The sequence below is a fragment of the Oncorhynchus masou genome, chromosome 33 (assembly GCF_036934945.1).
Source record: "Oncorhynchus masou masou isolate Uvic2021 chromosome 33, UVic_Omas_1.1, whole genome shotgun sequence".
NCBI classification, from domain to species: domain Eukaryota; kingdom Metazoa; phylum Chordata; class Actinopteri; order Salmoniformes; family Salmonidae; genus Oncorhynchus; species Oncorhynchus masou.
Genome location: NC_088244.1, coordinates 25,489,499 through 25,516,139, shown reverse-complemented (window position 1 = coordinate 25,516,139; position 26,641 = coordinate 25,489,499). Strand labels below are relative to the sequence as shown.

The window sequence follows — 26,641 nt, the reverse complement described above, 5'->3', positions numbered from 1 at the left end:
GGGTTCGCGCCCAGGCTCTGTCGTAACCGGCCGCGACCGGGAGGTCCGTGGGGCGATGCACAATTGGCCTAACGTCGTCCGGGTTAGGGAGGACTTGGTCGGTAGGGATGTCCTTGTCTCATTGCGCACCAGCGACTCCCGGGCGCAGTGCGCGCTAGCCAAGGTTGCCAGGTGCACGGTGTACCCTCCGACACATTGGTGCGGCTGGCTTCCGGGTTGGATGCGCGCTGTGTTAAGAAGCAGTACGGCTGATTGGGTTGTGTATCGGAGGACGCATGACTTTCAACCTTCGTCTCTCCCGAGCCCGTACAGGAGTTGAGACATGATAGTAGCTACTACAACAATTGGATACCATGAAATTGGGGAGAAAAAGTTAAAAAAATAAAAATAAATTAAAAAAAGAATATCCCAAACGATATCTGTCAACTGAACACTCACTGAAAATAAGTAAGGCTCACCTTTGTAAGACAAATGCACTCTGGGAGCAGTCCGAGCGTCGGCATGGCAACTGTAGACACATAAACTCAGGAGAAAGAAGAGGAGGGCTTGGGTGGTCTCCATAGCAATGAAGGCAGAGTTAACCTTTGGAGTCCTACAAAGGGGAAATGGGAAAAGCATTACAGATTAACTGAATGTCACTTAAAACCATTTGCAGCCATTTAGAGAGAGTTCCAAATCCAATGCAACATCCCTTGCACAGAAAAGTGTAGATTTGAGAAGTTAAAAAGCAGATGATACGTTTTTAATTAGCTTCCAGTCTTCTGACACTGAAATCACCTTGTAATAATCTGTTTGCAGGTCAGTAAGCGACGCTTTCTTTGTCAGAACCAGAGTTAAGAATAAAAATACCTCATTACTGAGAGATATCATTAGCATGTCAATCGCTAGACATTCCCATTTCAAGAACACAATCAATAACAGGACAACAAAAGAGTGCACACAATCAACTACAAATGGATGCAGAAACTTTGGGTACTAATAAATATTAGGTGCCAGTTTGCCTGACACAGATTAAACCTAGTCTTCCAATAGAGATGTTTCAATAGAGAAGCACTTTCAATAGAGATGTTTTGTTTTAGTTAGGACAAGGCCTAATACCGTGTCTGGGAAGCGGACACTAAGAAAACTATCCTATTTAACATACTGAGAAATTGTCAATTAAAGAATCATTGAATTGTATGACTTTGTAGGAAGCCTCATCAAGTCATCCACATTCAGAGGCTTCTTCATAACAGGGACACCCAGATAAATCAGATATCAATCAATGACGACAAGGCAGAGAAGCCATAGACAGAGAACACAACCTAGTTCACATGATTCAGTTTGGGGGCAATGTCTTGTTCCCGTTCCTATGACTGGGTTATTGTAAAATAGCTTGGGTCTCAGATAGCCAGGGAGCAGCACAAAGTGACCATCTCTATTTGACCTGTGTGCCCTTCCCCTGTCACTGGCACAGTGGTAGAGTAAAAAAGACTGTGTGAGGGTGGGGCAACAAGGACCTTCCCGGGAGTGACACACTCCAAAGGAGATTAGGAAAGTATGCACCCCGAGACTGAGAGTTCTTAAACACTGCAGCCAAATCCTGGCAGCTCATACAAATCCCAGTCACAATGTCTTGCTTTAAATCTTAAACTCCTTTAGTAAGAGACTGTCTAAAAGCAAGAGAACCACCAATAAGGATCACACTCACTCACTAGGCTTCGGAATCCAATGTAAATCAGGTCTGTTTAAGTTAGGGCGTGGGTGCTGTGCTGTATTTTCCACACATATACCCAAGGTTAATGACGGGTTATCATACCTGGAACATAAACACCTTTGCCTAAGCTCAGACACACCACAAAGAAGAAGGGTTCAGAGGAGCGTGTGGCCGTCCTATCGCCTCTGACCAGAATATCAGACAACATGTCACGACGATTCTACATGTTGAATTTACACAAACAGCCACCGATCGTAGTCACCCAGTAGAGCGATCAATTACACAACACGGCTACTTGCTGCTTTTAACTGTTCGTTGGAAACAAACATCGTTATGTTGTCACCCAGAGTCACATTATAGCACACAATATTTAACATACAGCAGGTTTTTAAAGGACCAAAGAGTTTCGTCTGCTTCGTGTTTTCATTTTTGCCATGGAAAAAATATTGCAATACTGGTATCATCACAGCCCTAAATGATAGTATTGCTTTTTTCTGTCAACATGCTTACATCCATACTTATCCAACACCATTGCCACAGTAATAGTAGTAGTAGCAGCAGCAGCAGCAGTAGTAGCAGTAGTAGTAGTAGTAGTAGTAGTAGCAGCAGTAGTAGCAGTAGTAGTAGCAGCAGCAGAAGCAGCAGCAGTAGTAGCAGAAGTAGTAGCAGTAGTAGTAGTAGTAGTAGTAGTAGTAGTAGTAACAGTAGTAGTGGTTGTAATGCAGTAGTAGTACAGTAGTCTTTTTTTACAGTACCAAAACCATAATTTTAAAGAGCTAGTGCGTAATCACCTCACTGCTAGTTTGACTGAGTTGGGCCCCAAGTCTTACATTATCATAATACTGTTTAATTAAGTCATAATAATAGACTCCATTATATGCTTGCTGTTATGGTGAATATGAGAGCAGTGGGGCCTCTGCTTGACTTGCTCAGCAACATTCTCCACAGTCTGTTGCTTCTGTATGGCCCCGGAGGGTTTCAGGACATTAGGCTGCCTTTGAACATGACACATTGGATGTTTCTCAATCTGCATACTACTGTGATCCACACTCTCATGCTCCGAGTTCATTCTCCGAGGACGTTTTCTTGAGTACGCTCTTGTGAGGACGAGATTGTGGAGAACACATAAAAATGTATATTTGAGAAGCACTGCCCACTCCCATGCTACCTTTGACCAATAAAGACAAAACAAGATATCTACATAAAAAAGCACGCATGTAACTTAATAATTATCAGCTATATGTGAATCGTATTAATCTACACTGAACAAAAATATAAAAGCAACATTCAGCAATTTCAAAGATTTAACTGAGTTACAGTTAACGCAAGAAAATCAGTCAATTGAAATAAATACATTAAGCCCTAATCTATGGATTTCACATGACTGGGCAGAGTGCAGCCATTCAGAATTAGTTTCCCCCACAAAAGAGCTTTATTACAGACAGAAATACTCCTCAGCCCACAGGTGAAGAAGCCGGATGGGGAAGTCCTGGGCTGGCATGGTTACACGTGGTCTGCGGTTGTGAGGCCGGTTGGACGTACTGCCAAATTCTCTAAAGTGATGTTGGAGGCAGCTTATGGTGGAGAAATTAACATTCAAATCTATGGCAAAGCTCTGGTAGACATTCCTGCAGTCGGCATGCCAATTGCACGTGCCCTCATAACTTGAGACATCTGTGGCATTGTGTTGTGTGACAAAACTGCACATTTTAGAGTAGCCTTTTATTGTCCCCAGCACAAGGTGCACCTGTGTAATGATCATGCTATTTAATCAGCTTCTATCAGCTTCTATGCCACACCTGTCAGGTGGATGGGTTATTTTCTCAAAGGAGAAAATCCTCACTAACAGGGATGTAAATACATTTGTTCATAAAATTTGAGAGAATTCGCATTTTGTGAGTATTGAACATTTCTGGGATGTATTATTTCAGCTCATGAAACATGGGACCAACACTTCTTGTGTTTATATTTGTTGCTCTGTGTAACTAGCCAGATAGTTTTACATGTAAAAAAACAACCTAAAACTATTGTTGATATGAAAGGTGGTAGGCCAACGATAGCCACAAATTCTTTGTGGGTAATTAGCTAGCTACCAGTTCTTTGTCAGTTAGCAGCAGTCTTGGCACACTACACTGAGTATTCTAGGCAGATAAACATGTCAAAATGACTGCAGCATTTATTTAAGTATCAAGCTAAAATACTGTAGTCAGGCTACATATGTCAGGCAACTTTTCATTCAGAGTTCATTTTCTCTCGCTTCAGATCAAACCAGCCACGTTTAATAATTTTTTATGTCAACAATCCTGGAAATATTTCAGTTGAAGCTTGCATCGATGCTTCAAAATGTGTACAAATGAAGTACATGTCTGAGAACTGCCCTCCGTGTTTCGCATACTTTATTTTGGACTCATACTCCGACTGTTCCGTGCTCCAATTTGCATGGTTGTATGCATATTGAGAAACACCCATTGTCACTGACTTGTCATTGACATCAAGACTATCACTGCAGCAAAAATGTTATCCAACTGGATCCACAAACTGGGTCTTACAGTAACACACAACATGGAAAACCGTCTTAATTTTACTCGAATTTACTTACTTACTACCTTTTATTTTTCTTATATATTTATTATTCCTACAAATAACATCAATGTGTAGTCAATCTGGCTCCCAAGTAAAAAATTCAATAAATATACACTACCGTTCAAAAGTTTGGAGTCAGAGAAATGTCCTTGTTTTTTAAAGAAAAGCACATTTTTTGTCCATTAAAATAACATCAAATTGATCAGAAATACAGTGTAGACATTGTTAATGTTGTAAACGACTATTGTAGCTGAAAACGGCAGATTTTTAAAGGAATATTTACATAGGTGTACAGAGGCTCATTATCAGCAACCATCACCCCTGCGTTCCAATGGCATGTTGTGTTAGCTAATCCAAGTTTATCATTTTAAAAGGCTAATTGATCATTAGAAAACCCTTCTGCAATTATGTCAGCACTGCTGAAAACTGTTGTTCTGATTAAAGAAGCAATAAAACAGGCCTTCTTTAGACCAGTTGATTATCTGGAGCATCAGGAATTGTGGGTTCAATTACAGGCTCAAAATGTCCAGAAACAAAGAACTTTCTTCTGAAACTTGTCAGTCAATTCTTGTTCTGAGAAATGAAAGCTATTCCATGCAATAAATTGCCAAGAAACTAAAGATCTTGTACAACGCAGTGTACTACTCCCTTCATAGAACAGCACAATCTGTCTCTAAACAGAATAGAAAGAGGAGTGGGAGGCCACGGTGCACGACTGAGAAAGAGGGCAGGTACATTAGAGAGTGTCTAGTTTGAGAAACAGACGCCTCACAAGTCCTCAACTGGCAGCTTCATTAAATAGTACCTGCAAAACACCAGTCTCAACATCAACAGTGAAGAGGTGACTCCAGGATGCTGGTCTTCTAGGCAGAGTTCCTCTGTCCAGGGTCTGTGTTCTTTTGCCCATCTTAATATTTTATTTATATTGGCCAGTCTGAGATATAGCTTTTTCTTTGCAACTCTGCCTAGAAGGCAAGCATCCCAGAGTCACCTCTTCACTGTTGGCCTCTGTACGACTATGTAGATATTCCATAAAAAATCTGCCGTTTCCAGCTACAGTAGTCATTTACAACATTAACCATGTCTACACTATATTTCAGATCAATTTGATGTTATTTTAATAGACAAAACATTTGCTTTTCTTTCAAAAACATTTGCATTTCTAAGTGACCCCAAACTTTTGAACGATAGTGTATACAGTATATATCCTAAGAATTGTGGCCTTTTTGAAATGTCATCAAAGCAGTACATAAATCATCCCCATGAGCTTGCATGACAGGGTGTTGTGGAGGAGTCTGAGTCTGCATATAGCATGTTAGCCTCTAATCACAAACCACAGGTGACTGAGAGCATGTTATTATCATCCCAGAGAGAGCCTTGGTCTAAGAGGAAGTTCCACCTGCATATCGGAGAGTGGAGACAGAAGAATGGGCCTCGCCAATGCAAACAGACCATACTCTCAAATAGGTTGAACTGCTGAAGATAAGAGGAGATCTGGATGGTCAGATATATGGTTGCAGGGTAGGAAAAAAACAACTCTTTATGAAGGATGCACAACAAATATGGTTGCTACTAGATCCTCAGAGGAAAAGAAGAGCAGGGTACTAAGTACTTGAGTGTGTTTACTCTCTCTAAAGTCCAACCTGATTCAAGCATATTCATGAAACATTGGTTCTGACTGTACAATTTGCAATTAGCTATTTCTGGTTCTGCATGTTTTACAACTGATCTATTCGACCTGGGGACTAGTGCATAGATCTAATGAGATGTGCCAGACTGGACAAGCGTATCCATGCCACATAACAGGGATGGGAGGAGGAAATTAAAAAAAGAGACAGAGAGAGAGAAAGCAAGAGAGTGGGGTGAGAGAGGGAATGGACACAAAACATGTTGGGAGAGCAAAACAAATTACACGACAAAGGTAGGATTTTCACATTTGAGTCATGATTTTGGACCTGTGTCCACAGTAGATAAACAACAAAAAGCAATCAAGTTCCTGCCTCAATTCCTCTGCCAAGTGTAAGCTTGAAGACAAACAAAGAGAAGCTAGCTAAACCTCAGTTTTGGGTTGTAGCGTAGTGAAATTCTCCTCAAATATAAATGTTGTTTCTGTGAAACCAGCAAAATTGCCTGCAGTGGCTTGCAAAGGGCATTCAGTCTTTCAAGTGACTGGATAGCAGAAGGAGTATGTCATGAAGCAAAGATGGGTGAAACATTTTCAAAAGAACAGTCATTTCTAGACACTGGGAACATCATAATGGACAATTGAGCACTAGCTCTGCTTATGATGTCATAGATGCTCCTGTGTGGTCAGATGTGGTTGCTTCATAGGCAATGCAAGGACTAGTGGTGAAAAGTCCATGGAAATAATGTGGGGTTCACAGCTGTATTCTGGAGTTAGTTCCAAATGACTAACAGTTCACATTAGAAGTCTAGATAGGGGTGGTCCTATCAATGCAAACCACAATTGCGATAAGGAATGCACAGATCAACAGAACGAGACAAACAAAGGAATGCATCAAAGGATCCCTCATATGGAACTCAATGAAAGAGGAATGAAATTAAACAAGCTAGTACAGACTTTTCAAGCAACGTTGTACGTGTTTATTTTGTCTGAGACTCCATTTCAGTCCCAAAAATATTTGTCTCATAAAAGTAAAAAATAAAATATGTTTCTTCAACGTTAGTTGATTGAGTGAACCCGCCATGTTGGCGTTGCAACAAAATCCTGGATCCCGTAATCCAACCTGTCATAGGTTTAAGCCGACAGAAGGGTGGCCATGGCTCTTGAAAACATGTCAACATCTATCTCACACACTACTGTCTGTCCACATCTCACGATGCAATCAGAGTCATTAAAGAAGTGCAGAAAGAGCTGTGTGCTGCACCCTAGAGAAAACATGTTGGGGCCTGAAAACCTGCGACAGCTGATACAACTTTTCACACCATTATTGTCCCATAAAAAAACAGAGACAGGCTATACTTGAGGGCTAATCCTCGATCTTAGCATACTGTATAATGATAACATTAATCACTAACAGTTATACAGTAAATTGATGTTGCAGCAGCACAGGAATTCGCCAACATACATGGCTTTCCTTGAGGCATTAATGTATTGAATAAGTCATATCAAATTGATTTCTATTTGTCTCAAGCATTTGCTTTTTAATCAATGGCCTTCACTTTGGTATAACCAGAGATAATAGAGTACTGTACTTGAGTTTATAATTTGCAGCCTGATCCCTGATTGTGCATACTCTCATCATTCTACATCTGGGCAACTGTAATTTGACCCAGAATCCACTAAGTATACAAACTGTAATTTTACCCAGAATGCACTAAGTATACAAACTATAATTTGATGCAGAATGCACTAGTATACAAACGAAGACTAGAGGGCAGAAGTTTACCCAGGACTTTGAGGATTTAGTGTCCATAAAGGTTGGTGATACATTTCCAAGAGCCAACATTCATAGTAATCCTCCTGATCTTGGTTCTATTTGTTTCGTATAACTGACAGGTTTATGGAGGTTATTTTTTCCTAAAGACACTTTCCTGTCTGGAAAGCTGTGGATATGGACGGAAAAATATAAAGGCATAAAATGTGTGGGTCATAAGGCTGTTTGAATCCTTCCTGCAGATTTGAAGTGCAGATTAGGAGCTGGTTGAAGTGACAGATTGCATATGGTTTTCTAGGGCACATGGTCACAGGGGAAAAGGAAAGAGGTGCCCACGGGAGGCTTGTGTATATCACCATGCATACTGCATCTCCAACAGTACAGGGACCATAGAGATAAAACTAGCCATACAAAACGAGTGTTTTATCTCTATGACTGGGCCTGCTAGCTTGGCCAACAATTAGTCCCTGATGTTGGTCCGAGTGGTCGTCCCCATGCAGCAACCTCTCAACACGCGCCGATCGGGGACAGGGCTGTCAACGTGAGAGCTCATTAGCACGGCCTCTTGGAAAGAAAGCTGCGACAGGCTTGGAGGGCGGCCCCAGGAGGGACGGAGACCGCCAGCACGGGTCAATGGGGGTCATGTTTCCACATCGTCTGCCGAAAACCTAATCATTATTTACTTAAGCCCAACCCTTGCAGTTAGCACCATCTCCCCAACACCAGGTGGGTTTCTCTCTCTGTCTTTCTGTCTGTCTCGTTCTCTATCTATCTCTGGAATGGCAACAGCACATGCCATATAGATCATACGATAATGAAAGTCAAACAAATACCCCTGTGAAACCTTTTCTAATACAATGCTGTATCACCTGTCAGGAACCGTACCACATTACTGTGTGGAGTGACTGACCTGTGCCTCCCTGCCTGTTCTCTCTTGGTCTGTTTCAGTATCAGCACGTGTCAACACCTATTTAATTCTGTGGAGGGTACAGCATGTTTCATCCTCGCTCAGGGGACAAATGCTTGGCCAGTCAGAGGGCCTCCGACTCACAGCAGAAATATTTCATTCACAGACTGTCAATGCCTCCACTCCACTTGCGGATGCACCTGTGCCGTAGTCCTGAGACTTTTAATCAATCGTGATTCCTATTTCTGACGCGTCACAAGAACAGTCTGTTTGCTGAACCATGACATCATGCATCCAAAGCATACATAGAGTGTCTCCTGTTAATCTGATGTCTTTTTTGACACTTTTGGCTCCATGTGTTATGACTTCATTGCCTAAATCAAGAGCCCTGTGTTCTAGAACCCAATAGTGTGTTTGAGGAGAGGAAAGTGCTGCTATCCTATTGTCTGTCCAGAGGGTCCTACAGTGGGTGTGTTGTGGCTCCTCTCCAGTAGCAGCTGTAACCAGGCTCCCTCCACACAGGTCCAGGGTCCAATGTGTAATCCAGGCCAAGTGGTGAACTTTGGAGTTGACCGTTAAGCTCCTGTGCGCCTAAATACTGGATTCAGCACCTCCCTTCAAAGGCTGTTAAGCTCCCGCTGTCTTATCTGCTCCTCTTTGAAGTACTACACTTCCATGACCATGTCTCCTGTAGCTCCACAATAGGCCTGTCAGCAAGCACAAGACTCAGGACAAGTAGTGGGTGAGAGACGAACTGACTGAACTTCAATTTGAAACTAATGTGTTACTTTTCGAGAAGAAATAACTACAAACATTTGAAAGGATCCAGTTTCCTTCAAAGTGTGACCGGCAGCATAGCCTTAATTTCTAGGCTATTTCACAAGGAATATATATGCCTATATTTTCAACTACAACAAAAAGCTTGGTAGCTGCCGGTGATGACTGAACATAAAAAAAACGATGACTGAACATACTAGCTAGCTAGCTAAGTCATAGTCCTTGAAATGTCACCTGTCATTCAGGTGTAACCAGAGCTATATGTGTTAGCCAGCATATACTTGTTCCACTGTGCCTAAGCCCACTCTTTGACAAAATGATATCCACAAGATTACGGTGTCTGGCTACAAGACTACTGGCAGCAACAACAAAAAAGACATTTAGAAGATACATTTGCATTTGCTTTTGTTTGCGTCAACTAAAAATCGAAAGAGCTCCAAAGATAGTCTCAAACAATGTTGGCAAACATTGCTGTTTCCCTGAATCTAGAAGGACAGTGAGGGCAAGGGGACAACACATAGATGCCCCCTGCCCTCCCCCTTATGTGATAGCACAAAAGGGGAGCATTTGCGTCACCCCACATTTATGCAGTCCATCATTCCTCCCTTTCCTGTCTCTGTTGGTAATCCAGCCCCCCAGAACTCATTCCTTCAAAGTGGAGGTCATGTGTGCTGTAATGGTACAAAATGAGCGAGGGAGCATTAGAGAGCTATTTTGCAAAAAAATAGAGGGCGATCTATGGACACCCTTCTGTCACATTCCAACACCTGTTTCAAATGGGCTTACTCTTTTGATTTATACAATAAACACTGGATTCCTTTGCAATTACTAAAACTTCTTGCCCTACTATTTATACCCTACAGCTGTTTTCCAGCATTGGATTGGCTTATGACAGAACATCATTTTATTTGTTTTATTTTTTACATGCATGTTTGTTTTTGCCAGACCCAAATCCTGGCTTAACAGACCTTCAGAAAGGTTGCCGTGTTTAGATATAGATTTCACACACATTACAGTCAAGGCTGCACTGCACATCCAGAATTCTATGTTTAATAGAACATTCTTTACTAAAATCAGAACATAGAAAATGTAACACTGAACTCTGAAACAACAGTACATAGTATCCAAGTCCACAAGAACTTGAGTCTAGAGCTTGAGACCAGTGAATGAGCCACCAGACACCAGACATGATGAATGGCTCTCTAGATTTACACAGTCGCTGGCTACATCTTCACCCAGTAAAAGGCTTGAAGAATGGTCCATTGGGTTCCAAGAATTGACTTCAGTTCGAGTACAGTGGATACAGAGGCCTAGCACCAGGCCCTCCATGCCTATACTCCATGCCTGTCTGAAAAAGACTGTCTCTACCTCTGGCAGGTCGCCAAGAATCTTCAGAATGGAGGCTTAATACCCCGCAGGCTGACAGCTGCATGGATTAGCTCCCCTTGCCTGCTGTCATTGACGCCCCCTGTATTGTGCCTTTCCCTGTAAAAGTGGCACCAGATTTAGGAAGGATGGTAGGGAGGGGAGAGGGAGGGGGATAACATTCTAAAGTCAAGTCAGGTGCTTCTGCTTTTGAAGTCCTGGTGACAGGCACAAGTGCTGTGTGGCTGGCGGTATACAATATTTATATGGTATAAATAGTATATAATCAGTCTGATACTATCTCTGACTGTCACTGGACTGACTGATAATAAAAGAGAACTCTGCCCCTTGCTCACCTGAGAGCTACTTGTCTTTTTCATTAAGTGCCACATTGTCTTTGATGCCGGAGTAATGCAAAGAACAAGCCAGGTTCTGCAATTCTCTTCCTGTATCATACAGCCTAGTACATCTAGGGTATTGTGTTGAGTCACAAAATAATTGGGGGGAAAAGAAACCCCAGCACAAAAACGACAAAAACATTTGAGAAATTATTTAACCATGGTACTGCTCATAAAATTAAATACGGCACCAACAGTAGCGGGCCTATATATTTTAAGTCTGCCACACTCACTGGTATACCTAACAATCACTCTCTTCCCCCCTTCCCCCTCCTCTTAACCTCTAGGGCCCAGGCTGGCCCTCATTTGACCCCAGCAAAACTCACTGAGGCTGTCATGACAACCGTCTCAAGAGACCGGTTGTATTTGTGGTGAGTTGGAGCCTGGCAACAGCTTGAATGCCCCAAATCCTTGATGACAAGGAGAGTGTCAGGGAAAGTGATGACGAACCATAGCCAGGTCCCTATCTGAACATATATCTACATGACACCAGCTTTGTGGTTGGCTTCTGATGCACTGTGGATCACCTCCAGTTGTTACCCTACATCAAACGTCAAGATGGAACATTTAAAGGTAGACTCAGTGAAGTGACTTTGCCACGAGCAGCACCACAGATATTGAGATGAGTGAGATGCAAGACTTCTCTCTCACAGTCACGCACAGTATCTGTGCACGGGTTCACTTCACGCTGATCACAGTGTGGTAGCCAGCTGAGAAGTTGAGCCGACGCTGTTTACTTTCTGCATCTATGTCATATCATTGAATCTACCTTCCATTAATGTACTTAGTTGCAAATCTACTACATAGAGAGGCATATTATACGCCTTATACATGTATTGGGCCTTGTAAAATCAGTTTTATTTTTTGCTTGATTCCGTTTTGTTTTCCCTGTGTTCCAGTTTCACCGTTTAGTTTTTCCAGGTTCCCGTTTTCCCGTTTTTTCCTTCAGGTTTTCGCTCTCAAAATCACACTTTCTACGTCGACAACAATGCTTAAACATCAGGAGACCACTTTTGAGGTCTGGGAGAAAGAAAGAAAAAATGTTGATTTTTGGGTGTACCCTTTAATTCCAGTGTGCACCTAGCAAGAGGCTGTTGTTTAGCTGTGTTTTTGTAGCACACATGTGATGGTAGAGTTTTCGAAAACAAATACCCACTGGATAATCATGATATCATTCTGCCATGTCAGCAGAGGCTACTTTGTAGTTAACATTTAATTGAGACGGTTTTTGAGAAAGCCTTTCCATCTACCAGAAGACTTCATTAGCATCATCGCTTACAGCTGCACAAAGGGGTAGACTCACCCACCGCACATGCACATAGAGAGGGAATTATCATTGCCTCTTACAGAAAGTTGCAGGAAATACGAATCACTGATGCATTCGGTTCATGCTTTATGATAAACTTGGCCAAATTAACACATTTTCAATACATTTAGTTTATTCCTACTAAGTTCAATACATTTTTGATTAGTGTTGAATTCCGTTTTAATGTATGGATTTGGTGATTCCATCTGCGTTCTTCTTATAATAAGACATTATAAAGGCTTAAACATGGTTATAACAAGTAATACAGCATTATACCTCTCTACGTTATGTAAAGTGTTACTAACTATAATAACAACTTCCTTAGTATAGCACCTTCATACACGCAACACAAAATGATTTACATACAGTACAAAAATGAAAAAAATGATTTTGCCAAGGTTTGCAAAGTAAGGATAAATATGTTCCAATAAACCTACCAATTGTTTATCCCTGCAATAAAGTTTGTAAATGCTGAGAATCCCCCTAAACTGAAATGTTAAAAAAAATATATATATATATTACCTTTCTTTAACTAGGCAAGTCAGTTAAGAACAAATTCTTATTTACGATGACAGCCTAGGAACAGTGGGTTAACTGCCTTGTTCAGGGGAAGAACGACACATTTTTACCTTGTCAGCTCAGGGATTTGATCTAGCAACCTTTCGGTTACTGGCCCAACATTCTAACCTGACAGTGTGTCAGGTAGCCTAGCATAATTAAAAGCATAATGCCACAAATATACATCAGGTGGGACAGTAAATTACACGTCAAAATATATTTCTACTATTTATTGCAAAATGTCAGACAGATTGCTTTTCTTTTTCTTTCTCCTTACACTCTCACCTGTCTATCTCATCCTCGGGGATTCTTGGAGATGTTATGGCAATCTCTTTTGAAGAGCTAAGATAAACACTAAGATAAAAGTTAAAGGTTTAAGGTCAAACTGTCAAATAAAAATAGAGATATTTTGCAGTTGGACAAACATGACTTAGGAGCTGGCCATAAACATAGTAGTAATGAAAATTGTCGCTCACAATGTCTCAACCAACCATTGCCAGGCGACTGTGCCAGGACTCAACAATAAGTCAAAGTTGGATAGGTGGTTTTGCTAAATAAAATGAACCTACACTGGAGTATGAGAACCTACACATAGCCTGTTTTCTATTTCAAACAGAAGAGGAGATAAAGTTTTAGGCACTTGATAATCTTTTCACTTCAAACTCAATTCCATAATTCATTCTATATTCCAATACACCTAACATATGATTTCTTTCATGTTTTCAAACTTTCAAACCTGACTTTCAAGCATTTACCTAACCTTAGCATATTTACAACGTTCTGGGGGCAAAGAAAATGCACGAATGATGCAGAATCCAACTGGTACACGGGATGTTGAGAAATAGAATGGAATATTCACACTGATTCAATAATACACAATGATTCAATTTTGAAGCGACAATGTGATAAAAATGTCAAGTTAATTCCACAAATAGGGGCAAAAACGAACAACTGTCAGCATTATGACATGTGCAGTGTTAATGCACCTGTCAAGACAACATAACGAGGTCTCATTGACATTCAGAATTGATAGGAGCGGTCTATCGCTGCATTTGAAGCTAATGTCTGACTAGTACTACTAAAATGAGACATTAACATTTGCTGCATTGTCAGAGGTCGAATATGAGAGGAAAATGTATTTGTGAAACAACCATGGCAATATGAAAGTGCACGGTGTTAATATGGTTACCGTGTCACTAATGGTATGTTTGTAGCGGTAGCGACAACGTAAATATTTAAGGGCCATAATCTGAAATTGAACCATTCAGATACATTTTCCATGGATTGCATGGGTGAGCAATTAAAGCTATCATTACTTTATTTACTCCCCTTTTCCGCCACACATTTGTAATGCAAAACCATTCCATGATTTCACTAAAATGATAGATGTCCAACCGTGGCTGTAGAGGGCGAAAACCACTGAGAGCTTTTTCATGTTTTTCCTTGTGTATTTGTCGAGGCCCTCACACCTAGCACAAAGCTAGAACTCTGTTTGACACACTAAAATAGAAGGAGCAGCTTAGAAAATGTAGCGGATTTTTTGTTGTTGCTGTAAATTCATATAGATGTTTGTATTTCTTTATTTCCTTGTCAGAAATGACAGTGTCCCTGCTGGTGTTTTTTCAGCTTTATGTCATTTGTTCATAAGGTACTGGTATAGACTTACCAGTGTCATAGGGGATAGTGTGTAGGTAGGGGATAGTGTGTAGGTAGGGGATAGTGTGTAGGTAGGGGATAGTGTGTAGGTAGGGGATAGTGTGTAGGTAGGGGATAGTGTGTAGGTAGGGGATAGTGTTTAGGTAGGCGATAGTGTGTAGGTAGGGGATAGTGTGTAGGTAGGGGATAGTGTGTAGGTAGGGGATAGTGTGTAGGTAGGGGATAGTGTGCAGGTAGGGGATAGTGTGTAGGTAGGGGATAGTGTGTAGGTAGGGGATAGTGTGTAGGTAGGGGATAGTGTGTAGGTAGGGGATAGTGTGTAGGTAGGGGATAGTGTGTAGGTAGGGGATAGTGTGTAGGTAGGGGATAGTGTGTAGGTAGGGGATAGTGTGTAGGTAGGGGATAGTGTGTAGGTAGGGGATAGTGTGTAGGTAGGGGATAGTGTGTAGGTAGGGGATAGTGTGTAGGTAGGGGATAGTGTGCAGGTAGGGGATAGTGTGTAGGTAGGGGATAGTGTGTAGGTAGGGGATAGTGTGTAGGTAGGGGATAGTGTGCAGGTAGGGGATAGTGTGTAGGTAGGGGATAGTGTGTAGGTAGGGGATAGTGTGTAGGTAGGGGATAGTGTGTAGGTAGGGGATAGTGTGTAGGTAGGGGATAGTGTGTAGGTAGGGGATAGTGTGTAGGTAGGGGATAGTGTGTAGGTAGGGGATAGTGTGTAGGTAGGGGATAGTGTGTAGGTAGGGGATAGTGTGTAGGTAGGGGATAGTGTGTAGGTAGGGGATAGTGTGTAGGTAGGGGATAGTGTGTAGGTAGGGGATAGTGTGTAGGTAGGGGATAGTGTGTAGGTAGGGGATAGTGTGTAGGTAGGGGATAGTGTGTAGGTAGGGAACAATTTGCAGCATGACCACAGGTCACAGGACCACACAACTTGTGAAGAACTTGTAGGTCAACACTGAACAAAGCTCCTATTTATCTCTTAGATTAAACACAACATAAACAACACTATCAGACGGGGCCCTATACTAATAATAGTCTAGCTAAGAGGATAATAATATGTTCTGACATTATTTGAGTATGGGCAGATAGCCTATGTCACAAAAAAGTGTTGTGCTTTTAACTTAAAATGCATTATTCATAAGCACTTCTGCCAGGGAGGCAGAGTATGAATTATGCATAGGCCCACTAAGAGGGGAACATATAATGTGCATTTTGAAACCTCATCTCTGGTCCTCAAAAAGTTTGCTCATGAGTTTGTTAAATGAAAATAACATCACTCAATAACATCACTCAGGTGGATGTGTGCCTGCCATGTGGGGAGTGAATTCATAGCCTAGTTTACTACCAGAATTATCAGTCAGATCAGTGAAGCTAAAATGAGATGATAGAGAACATAATAAATGCCCCATCATCAGGAAAGTTGGCATATTTGAAAATGTGGGGGCTGAGGAAATGTCAGAGCATGTGGTATAATTTGCCATAATTTGATCATGTTGAGGGAGGCTGATGGGGCAAAACCTAAGGTTGAACTCCATCAATGAAAGCTTAGTAAAGCCTTTATAACCTTTCCATAATGTTTTTATAGATGCTTCATGTCATTCATAAGCGGCATATACATGCTATAAGGATGGTAAGGGTTTTGCCACATTTGTCAAAGCAGTACACGTAGGTTTACACCTTCTTTATAACAACATTTATATTGTATGATTTACTAATTATTTCTGATGATATGAATATTTGATGAGTTATACATAAGCTTTATAAGTATAGCGTAGCTTATGCTCTAACTGCGACTGATGATGTCAAAGGCCAATATGGACTACAATGGGGTTGAAAGAAAAGTAACTAGCCTAGTTTTGCAGACAAGAATGGGACTTTACCCGTGACAAAGGGTGCTCTAAACAGAAATTAATAACAAACTCACTTGCAATGCAGGTATGCTCAGTCGGCGTCGTCGCGAGACAGTAGATGTCACATTCTGTGGCGTTGTTTAGCCTTCCGAAAATGATAACGTTTGAAATCTGCCTCCAAACTAATCGTAGAAAATGTGTATCACCGTAGGCAATGTAAACGTGTAATACTGCTTCACGTAGACCCACTGCTTGGTAAGGTTTTGCAAGTTGTCAAAAAGTTTGCTTCATGCAGAGAGCACTTTTCCTCAAATTACATGCATGGAAATTACGTGATGCTTTAGAAATTTCTCACGTTTTCATTTAAATCATCGTCCCCTGAAAACTCCGGAATGACAAATCCAGGCATAGACAAATCCAGGAAATATGAACACTTAAAATAGTAAAATAGTCTGGCAGGTGTTAGGCTCTATGCGTTTGTTCTTCCTCCACCGCTCTCTGAGCTCTAGTGTTCAAGCCGCTTGTCCCATTCTTGCTACCTCTCAAGCCAACCGTGTCACAGTTAATTAACTACCTCAGTGCCAGTCAGAGTGAAACTGTAGAACTGGCCATCATTTCCCCTCTAGCAAGACCAACGTGAGACGCTCTTTCTGTCCTGTTTTTATTTGCATTTCAAAACTAAACTATATTGAAAAAATGTTTTATCAAATCTGTACAAGATGGGTAATCAGAAAAGACAACTTAATCCAGATTAATCTAAATGTGAATTACTGCCTTATAGGAATAAGCAGACTTTTTAATTGACCACATGATGTACATGATAATTGTAATGTTAATAGGCCTAACAAACAATTGAAATAGGTAGCCTACCAGTTCCCTATTTTTTTAAAGCATGTATGTTTAGCAAACACTCCTAAGTAATTCACAGGGCCTCTCATCAACACAGAGTCTGTTGTCCCTTCTTAAGGAGTTTAGATGGATTTGACAATGAGGGAGAAAGGGAGGAATGAGAGAGGCCCCTGAGTTCATGCTGTGCGATTCAAGAAAGATGTTGCTGCTGTCATTGTTCATTTGGCACTTTAGGGCACTGGGAAAAAGCCTGTGTCTGGGAATTCCAGAGATTCCTGCCTGGCGGTCCAGCTTGGTGGCATGCAACCAGAAACACTTTGCTCCGCTGGAGTCTCCATAAAACGGGAGAGGTGAGACAGGGCAACCATGAGGGGGGGATAAGACGGGCATTCACACACTGCAAAGCCATTCGTCCCCACCCTGTGTATTCCCAAAACAAATCAGCAGTCTCCATTGCTCATTGTGCAAAATTGCACCATACCATAGCTAACCTTAAACACTACGAAGCAAGATCTTTGTGAAACATCTTCCTTAGTGAATAACTGAAAGGCAATGACAAATGGGGGGTGCCTTGATGTCATCTGTGTTTATCTACTACACTTAGATTTTTAAAAAGGTGGTATCTAGAACTTAAAAGGTTTCTTTGGCTGTCCCCATAGGTGAACCCTTTGTAGAACCCTTCTTGGTACTAGGTAGAACCCTTTTAGTTCCAGGTAGAACCCTTTTGGGTTCCTTGTAGAACCCTTTCGACAGTTGAGGAACCCTTTTAGAACCCTTTAAAACAAAAGTTTTCCAAAAGGGATTGAGGATTCATCATCATTGTGACCAAGGGTGTCATTTCTTGGTCCACCTAGGCACTGAGGGACTACTCCACAGCCTTCCATATCCGCTCCACACACTACAGTTCTGGGAAGTATTGTGCACTGGGAACTAAGCTTTCCTTTTTGAGGAAGTGAGTTGTCCATTACAGGATACAGCTCCGAATCGGAAGTGAACACCACTTACTATGTACTAGTACTGGCTTAACTATTTACACTTGTTTTAAAGTTTTCCAGCAAACAGTAATCTAACAAAATCTTAATGCATTTTGTTCTGAGTCAGTGTACCCCTGAAAGTATAGGAATATAAATATAGCCACATCTTAGGGGAGATCATCCTGACGTTTCATAGAACAAAAGCAACAGTGACTGATGATGGGGCTGTGACTTTGTGTGATCCTTATGTCAACTAGCCCAAAGGGAAATGTATTATTTGTGGCTACCACCTGCTTTTATTCATTTTGGGATGACAGAGAACCATGGAGAATTTTACTTTAATTGAACGTAATGACAGCTATACTCTCCCCCTTTAGTAATCTACACGCTGCTGATATATCAAGTTATGGTGTTTTGTTAAGATGTTAAGATTTAGTGTTTTAAGATGATATATTATCATGAATTATAAACCAGTTTAGCCCTGGTTGTCCTTTGGGTGAAAAACAGAAGCTGCAGAAAAATCCCGTAATGAATAATTACGCATAAAACTAGCAGACCTGATGTTCCTGGAAATATTATAATCTAAAAAGAACTCATACTGTAGATAGTAGAAATAAACAAATGCAAATGATTTGCAAAATATTGTTAATTGATCAAATTAATGAATTCCCAAAGTCAACATATAAATGATTCATTGGCTGGAGTGAATCTAGTACCTTGGGTTGGTTGACTCTAGTGTAACTGACATTCAGGGTGTGTGTGACAGAGTTTCCTGAGCTGGAAATGAACAATATCCCTTACGAGATGTAGAACAGGAAACACAGAGTTGACATCCCACTTCTGTGTGTGGGTGTTCTCTCACAAACTCGTCCCCATCATAACTTGCTGACTCCATACTGAAATTATCCCCATCTGTTTTTGAACCAAACCTCTATGTGCTTTGGACAAAACACTCAAGTATCTCCTGTCCTATGTATTGTGGACATGACATACACTGTTGTTGTTGTCCTCCACAGACCTTTATATTCTCTGAGTTTGAATAACCAGTGTTGTGAAAGTAGATTCATGTTCAGTATGCCAACATGCATTCTAAATTCACATTTAATCCCAGGATATGGTGTAAACACTACCTCAAGGAAAAGCTACATGTATATCCATAGCTGTTAGCTAATATTCCAATGTGGCCAGAAAAACAGTATTTTGTGACAAACAGGTGTCCTACATGGAAGCATTAATTATGTAAAAACATTTTATGAAATAAAACAACAGAGACAAGCTGTGTTTTACGTGACACAAATCCTAATTGGCTCTAACTATAATGTTCTGCATAAATTAGCTATGCCCCCACTGGGCTGGGACTCCAAGCTGTTTTCAGAAATGTGCTCCCAACAGGATCCCTTTAATTGTTGAGAACAAAATACTACACAATACATTTTTCTTCAGTAGAATCGCCATAACAGAGTCCTACTGTTCGCAGCTGCTCTAAAGCATACTCATGATAGTACTCTGGCTGCAGAGATGGAATGGAGAGTCTGGGATATCTGTCCAATGAAACGATAAATCTTTCACTCCTTACAGTACATTAGTGCAGGAAACTGCAGAAAAAAGAAGATTCTGGAAATGCTTTAACTCATTAATGATGTATGCTCTTTTCATTTGGCACAGATCATTCTCCAAGATAGCTCTTGAAAAGTAATGAGACAGAGAAGCCCAAATTCATCTGGATTACTGTAATGGTTGATATCATGTTCACTGACATCTCAGTAGGCTATCAGGGATGGGACATTTTTCAAAGCAGCTACAACAAATCAATAGGCTTTAAAAAACGTCTTGGGAAAATCTTGTTGTGCATGGATATAATTCAAAAGTTCCTTTTTGGGAGAAAACGCCCATTACATTTAGACATGGATGAAGGTAATCTGTAGCTGTTCATCTTATCACAATGGACTTCATTTAGTCAACTCAAAAGACGCCACTGTGGTTTCTTTGAACGTAAACAACCTATCACCCTAGCGGAATGGTGGTGGTGGTGTGTGTGTGTGTGTGGGGTGGGGGGGGAGTTTAGATCAAGCCATTCTTCTGGTGTACATAACTGTCATATCAAAGGAGATGGGGCTAATTACCCAACTACGCACCATTCTGCTCTCTACTAGAATATGCGTTTGTGGGGGAGAGGGTTGTCTGTCTTTCTGTATTTGTGTGCATATGTATTTGTGAGTCAATGACTGTGGATGTATGACTATGTGTAGTTCTGCTGTGTGAAATCACAGGCAGTAGTATTGCTGTTTACAAAAGCATGTTTAGTGCCAAAATGGGACAATTCCAGTGCTAGCTCAGAACCAATGGTGGACATGTAAATCCACCCAAGGGATAAATCTTCAATGTAGGACAAACTGTCCCTCTTTGTTCACTGTTGTCAAGCACAGCACAGTTATTTTTATTTTCTATGAGATATGTTTCAAAGTCACAAGAGTGTTGCACCTCTCTTTTGACTGCTAAGTGTGTTCAACGGGTGTGTTTAATGTGTTCACACTTTGCTGAGGGACTTTAATCATGCTCTGAGCAATTATATTTTATACAGCACGCCAGCAGGAGACAGAGAAATGGGTGAACTCATGCAAGTTATCATCCGTCTCCCCCCAGGCTGCTCCATTCAAATGTCATGGCATCAAAGTGGTGGAAAGTCCTGGGCTGTCAGACAGCATCAGGAGCTTGTCAGGCCCTCCGGTGGGATAACCCCATCCAGTGAAATGGAAACCATCTCTCTGTTCATTTTCTCTGTTCAGATACAGCATCTTCTCTCTCAAAGACAGTGGGAGCTGCACCATAACAGAGGAAAACACAGACAATGTCATTCCTCTGAACTAAATCCTGAATATGTATTTTGCAATCATTATAGGAATTCATATCACACATGAATCCCTTTATAGTTTGTAGTTTCCTGGAAAAACAGGAAAAAACTGAGAACCATCTTGAAGCATTTAGTTTGAAGATTGGGTTTCAATGTGTCCCCCATAGGATGGGCTTGGCTTGGAGGGCTTTGATATTCAGACTAACTCGTTGGGGATTAAGCATGACCTTTGAACCCATAATCCCCAACAGCAAAACACAGAGTTGGGAAAGGACTACAACTGTCAAAACTGCAGCCACCAGGTCATGCAGTATGCTTCTGAGCTGTGACAGAAGTATAACAGAACCACATTATCCAAACAGTAAACTTATTTAAAGGGTACACTTAGGATTGTATACACAAACATACCCGCCAATTAAATGTTATCTTGCAAAATCAAATTATTTGAACATTGTCTTTTTGGGGTAGTCCAGCAGATGGGTGAAATAATTGTTCTGGTGACTATTAAACACTCTGAATCTGAATCCATTGCTGCCTAGAAAGCCAGCAGTCCGGAGTTACCTCTTCACTGTCGACGTTGAGACTGGTGTTTTGCAGGTACTATTTAATGAAGCTGCCAGTTGAGGACTTGTGAGGCGTCTGTTTCTCAAACTAGACACTGTAGTTTGTACTTGTCCTCTTGCTCAGTTGTGCACCGGGGCCTCCCACTCCTCTTTCTATTCTGGTTAGAGCCAGTTTGCGCTGTTCTGTGAAGGGAGTAGTACACAGCGTTGTACAAGATCTGCAGTTTCTTGACAATTTAACGCATGGAATGGCCTTCATTTCTCAGAACAACAATAGACTGACGAGTTTCAGAAGAAAGTTATTTGTTTCTGGCCATTTTGAACCTGTAATTGAACCCACAAATGCTGATGCTCCAGATACTCAACTGGTCTAAAGAAGGACAGTTTTATTCCTTCTTTAATCAGAACAACAGTTTTCAGCTGTGCTGACATAATTGCAAAAGGGTTTCCTAATGATAAATTAGCCTTTTAAAATGATAAACTTGGATTAGCTAACACAATGTGCCATTGGAACACAGGAATGATGGTTGCTGATAATGGGCTTCTGTACACCTATGTAGATATTGCATTAAAAATCAGCCATTTCCAGCTACAATAGTCATTTACAACATTAACAATGTCTTCACTGTATTTCTGATCAGTTTGTTTTTATTTTAATGGACAAAAAATGTGCTTTTCTTTAAAAAAAAACAAGGACATTTCTAAGTGACCCCAAACCTTTGAACGATAATGTACATATCCTTAAAAATATGAGTAGAAAAGTGGCAAAAAAATGTGCCAAATATATATGGGTGTTCCTTGAAGTCTACTGATTACAATAATATATTATGTTTAGTTAAAATCCCATGTCCAGCAGAGAGACATGTGACCCATTATAATGAGAACTTTCAGTCATTACAAAGTGAATAAAATAGTATATAAAATGTCTAGCTATAGTGCCATTGCAGATGTAATAACCTAATATACCACAGCGTTTTTGAATACTTGTTTCTGATTGGCTAGAACGGCATTCTAGAATGGACATTCGTTTTTTTTAACAGTCGCTAGGACCCATTTCTCAATACTTAGGTCACTTTTTCAAATAATCAATACTTAGGTCACTTCTACCAAAACACTTCATGCATGTCTGAAATCAACTCGTTTTTCCATAACACTAGCAAAGGTTGTCACCCAACAAGCACACGTTGTCACTCATAAAACAATGACCTAAACAACAGGTAGCATTCCACAATGTTTTCTTTACAAATCAAGAATGACACCTCTCTACATGATGCAATATGCTTCAATATGTTTTATGTCATTTAATGGCATTTAGTGATTCCAAAATACAATAATTTGTATATACACCATCTACCAATACAGATACAGTAGCAATACTAGTCAACCCTGTCTTATGCATTTGGCCACAGGTTCTCATCCACGTCACATCTTATGTCATCTTGGGCAATACACCTAGGAAAGAATCATTTGGCATGCCTTGTCCATCCCTTGCAATCTTCTGCAGATATGTCAAGGCATCCAGCATTCATTGCATCCAGGAGGGACATTTGATCATGTGGATGGTGGTCATAAACCTTCCACCTCCATGAGGAAAATAATTCCTCTATGGGGTTGAGGAATACAGAGTAAGGAAGGAGGAAAAGTGACGTCATCCTGAGATGGGCTCCAAACCACTCTGTGACTGCACGGGAGTGGTGAAATGCCACATTGTCCCATATAATTACAAACGTCGGCCGATTTCGCCTCACTGCAACCCTTTCCTCACCTGGCACAACCCTTCCATAGAGGTCATCCAGGAATGAAATGAGATGCTCTGTGTTGTATGGCCCAATTAGCGGTTTGTGTAACAACAATCCACCAGATGATATTGCTGCACACATTGTGATGTTGGCACCACTCTGGCCCGGGACATCCACTGTGGCTCTTTTTCCAATCACATTCCTTCCTCACCGCCGTGTTTTGGCCAAGTTGAAACCAGCCTCATCAACAAAGATGAATATGTGGGGTGTTTGCCTGGCTTCAATCTCCATGACGTTCTAAAATAAATCCACAAGGCAACAAGAGTTAGACTATTACAGTAGTTTACATTATACCTTAAAACATGCCATTGTGTGCCTCTGCCCTGTTTGGTTTTGTTCAACACCAGTTCTGTATTTTATAGTCATCTTACCTGGACTCATTGGTTTCTGAGTTGCTTGACTCGTTCAGAGCTCCTCTCAAAGGGGACAGTGTACAACTGCTTCATCCTGACTGGATGTTGTTTCAGGACTCTAGAAATATTTGATATGCTTACATTGTCTGCCAACACTTGTCCTGAATCTCTGTGAGTTTTATTCAATTGTTTCTGATGACCATATCAACGATTGTAGTTTCCTGCCCAGCAGTGAAAATCCTACCTCTCCCGCCTGTAGGAGGTAACCATTGCGTACTAAGCAGAAATACAAAAACTATTACACACATGTAGGTTAGGATGCTTTGCTCAATTTACTTATGTAATGCGTAGTTCAGTCAGATGCCCTTGCAGAATGCACATCTTACTTGTTGTTTTGCCGGAAATTTCTCAGAATAGATGCCACTGTTAAGCTTTGCAGATTTGGCTGCACTCTCAGACCAGCCTCTCCCATTGATAGATCATGATTTAGTACATGTTCAATTGTAGTAGCCCTAATCTCATTTGAGACTACAGCTCTTGATCTTCCTCTCAGTCTTCTTCCACCATGCATACGTACTCCTCTTCCAGCCCCTCTTCCTCCTCTGTCAGCCACTTCTCTATCTCTGGCTGGGTCCATGTTTACATTACAGTACATCATTATTCCTAAGATATCCCCTTTTGTATAGATGGTAATGTAGTTGAATGACTAACACCTGTGTCGGTGTTCAGCTACAATGAGAATCAGCTGTGGTTGGTCTAATTGTTTTGATAGTATTTCATTTTTTAGATTTAGAATATATTTCAATACAGTATTACTGTAGAAATGTAGCAAATGTATGTCTTATTCAATTTTGGGGTTATTTTGGGTTTTGAATTTAAGTTTAACAGTTTTGAAAAGAGTATGTAAACATGTGTAAATTGTCCTGTAGGTACATAGAGTTTTTGGAGGTGGTTGTTTTGAGTGAGAAAAGAGTTCATGAAAATTGAAAGATGTAGTCATTGAATGCATTTTGTGCCAAAGCAATGAAAAATTATCCATAGTTTAGCCCACATAGACTGCTGTTATGCTCACTGTGTGAATGAGTTTTGAAAAAGTGACCTAAATATTGAAAAATGGGTCCTAGCGATTGTAAAAAAAACTGTAAAAACTGATTACGGGACAGTTGGAAAATATATTGGGACTCCATGCAATCATGACTCAATACGCACCTACACATGCATTCCGTAATTTCTACAAAGTTACAGAAAGCTAAACCAACAACTACACAAACTGAAATTGGTCCAAAGAGGAAAAAACGTAGCTAGCAAACTAGCTAGCGTTGATTTGTTTTGCCCACATATTTCTTTGGAGCATCTGATGACCTAATGTGTCAAGTGATGAACATGAATTTCTCTGGTCCCCTCCACTGCAAAAGCTGTCAAATCCCCCCACATGTTTCTAGTTTGACCAGCTGTTTTCAGCAACTGATATTTTGGAATTCGGTTGTCATTTTGGGAGGTTTGCTAGCAACAAGCTATTTAGCTAGCTTCTAGCCTAGTGTTTGATATGCATTGCCATCTCTGCATAATTAACAGTCAGTGTTGACGAGTGTCCTGACGAGAAGGCACATTTTCTACCGATGCCAGCATTATCAGCTTATTGTTATGGATGTATCCAAATAAATGTCAATAGAAAACAGCTACTTTGCTGTTATTCTGTCTGCAGAGGTCGAAACTGTTAGCCTAGGCTAGCTGGCGAGATAACAGCAAGCAAGGGATAAGACCGTTGCCAGCGAGCATAGCAATGAAACATATAGAACGAACGTCTGGGTCGCGTCTCAACCAAAACATGAGAAAGTATGAATTTGCTTATAAAAATTATAATATCAATGAATGTTTTTTTTTCTACTGGTAAATGTGGGATTTCATGTGGTTTCACTTGGCAACTGTCCTATAAGCAGGATAACCCCATTTGTTATGGACATTCCTTTGGAAAAATAAACTCCCATTATAAATCCCTTATGCTGCGTTTAGACGAAGGACGCAAACACTGTCATAACAGTCGGCATAACGGGACAAGAAAGCAAGACAGATGGTGACTGCAAAAGCAAGCCAACACGAAAGCAAATATTTTCGTAACTAAATCTCAATGTTCTGTCTGTGACCACAGTAAACGTTGTTATGGTGATTTCAGTAAACAAACTGCAAATTAACATCCGGTTGAAAACAATGCTATGGCAGACGTCAAAAGTTTAAATATTTGTACTTTGGTGGATTGACCCGTCTACCGTGGTAACTGACGGCATTCACCGCCAGCCTCAAGGGCATTTAACATTGTGCACTCATTGAAAACAATGACATCCGGTTTGCCGTCTACCTTGTACCATGTAAACGTGGCATGACATTAAGTTTTCCAAAATTACCGCCAGCCAGCTACATTGGTTCTAATTCGACAAGATTCACATGGCTATATCTCCATAAATAATTGGTACATTAAGCCAATGGTGGCTTAACATGCTTACGGTGGTGTGGAGAACACAAATGGACCCATGTATGTCTTATGTTTGTGTCCTTTAAACTTTATGCAGAAATGTGGTGGAAATGTCTCCTAAATTACTGTTCAGTAATTTGAATTAGTAAGTGGCATATTAAGCCTAATGATGACTTAAAAATGAAAAGGTAATGTGGAAATGCTATCAATTGGATCATGTATATTTTGAAAAATAATAATGAAAATACGGCCCAAAATGCTGTACAAATCACATTTCTTGAAATTGACAAA

At 40.7% G+C, this 26,641-nt stretch overlaps 1 pseudogene; it reads right to left on the bottom strand.

The window, feature by feature from the left end:
- Window positions 1-17,020, bottom strand: part of LOC135528116 (semaphorin-3F-like) — a 42,035-nt pseudogene extending 25,015 nt beyond the window's left edge.
- Between the last annotated feature and the right edge of the window lie 9,621 nt (window positions 17,021-26,641).